This window comes from Dreissena polymorpha, chromosome 2, assembly GCF_020536995.1.
Source record: "Dreissena polymorpha isolate Duluth1 chromosome 2, UMN_Dpol_1.0, whole genome shotgun sequence".
Classification (NCBI taxonomy): domain Eukaryota; kingdom Metazoa; phylum Mollusca; class Bivalvia; order Myida; family Dreissenidae; genus Dreissena; species Dreissena polymorpha.
Window position 1 is genome coordinate 28,036,775 of NC_068356.1, and position 1,869 is coordinate 28,038,643.

Sequence of the window (1,869 nt, forward strand, 5' to 3'; positions counted from 1 at the left end):
ATTGTTCATGTATTTGTTGTTTATTGTTTGACAATTGTCCAAATCAGTATTTAACAGCTGACTTTTTTTTAATGTGATTTCAAAATTATTGTAATTTTTAGCTCCAATTATTTGTTAGATTGTCTGTTTTTCTTGTCAAATCTTAAATATTTTTATGTTTAAATAGTGAGTCCCACTCTGAGAAAATGGGGTTTAATGCATGTACGTACAGTGTAGTCCCAGACTTATCAGGGTGGACATTTTTTGGCTTTTATTATATGTTCTATAAGAAGAGATTTCCTTTAAACAAAAGAACAACAATCAAACCATGTTTTCCCAGGGGAAGCTCATATATAATGTTGAGTATTGATTCCATAAAACCTCAAATTAGCATATGATGGATAAGCCCTTCTTGCTCTCATTGGACGAACTGTACTGTTGCCAAAACAATCTTGTTTTCTGCATCATTACTCAGTGTTTTATGTGTTTCAGGTGGTAGTAGAAGTGTACGATGACTTCTGGCCCAGCAACAAGCGCCAGGGCACACTAACTGTGAACGTGAACCGCAACCCGAGCTCGCCAGTGTTCAGTCAGCCCAACGGCTACTTCAGAACAATCAATGCAGACTTCCCTGTGGGCAATGTTGTACTCACCGTCAATGCAACAGACTCTGACCAGGTAGGCTTTGTAACGAGATTTTCTTTCTTTTTATCCCCCGCCTAATGCGCAAGGATATTGAATTAATTTTTTTGTCTGTCCATCCATCTGTTAGTGCATCCATCCGTCTATCTGTCCGTATGTCACAAACTTTATTTTTGGTGCAGATATCGATTCAACAATTTGGCTTGCAGAGTCCATGTTTATCAAATTCAATATTTGAAATAGGAAACTATTATCTAAAAAATGTTGACAGAAAAACGATTTTAGGTGATCAGGATAAATGATATTGTATAGTACTGTATAAGTACTTAACTTTAGTTAACTAAAGGAATGCATTCAGATTTTAATTTTTTGTACAATTAACTTACCTATATCATCATTGATTTTGTAGGATGAACTTACCTATATCAACTTGGCTTTTGTAGGATGAACTTTCCTATATTAACTTGGCTTTTGCAGGATGAACTTACCTATATCAACTTGGCTTTTGTAGGATGAACTGACCTATATCAACTTGGCTTTTGTTGAATTAACTTACCTACGCAACTTGGCTTTTGTAGGACAAACTTGCCTATATCAACTTGGCTGATCCAGCTACAAATAGGATATTCTACCTCACCCAAGACGGTAATATCATCCTTGTGTCAGACCTGTCATCTATAAGACAAGACATAACATACACATTTGATGTGGAGGCCCGGGACACTCGAGCGGTGAACAGCAAGTCTGCTCGCGCCACAGTGACCATCACTGTACGTAGGCTGCAAGGCCCGCCACAGTTCAATCCGCAGTCGGCTGAGATCACGATCCCAATCACACAGGCTATCAACTCCAGTGTCTACCAAGCAACTGCATTTGACATCGACCTGAGGGTGAGTAGTTGACTTGAGAGGCATCTTCTAATGTACTATCTGCTATACACTTGGAATTCAATGGGTCTTACAGTTAAATGTGTGTATGGACATTGGGTCTAGAGGGTATTTTGTGGCCTAGGGTTAATGAAAATGGAGAATATGGAAAAAAGCTTCAAAAGCTAACCACCCTGTCTGACTTTGAACAGGAACATAGAGATTTGTAGTATCATTTAGTTGTCAAAATTTCTTAAAACTCAGTGGGAAGAAAATCCTGCTTTTTCTATTATTTACACGGCTTTTCAAATAAAATGAATTTCTTTGCATTCTACTAACAAAAATGCATACCTTTCGAAAAAAAAGTTGTATCTGTTTTCAG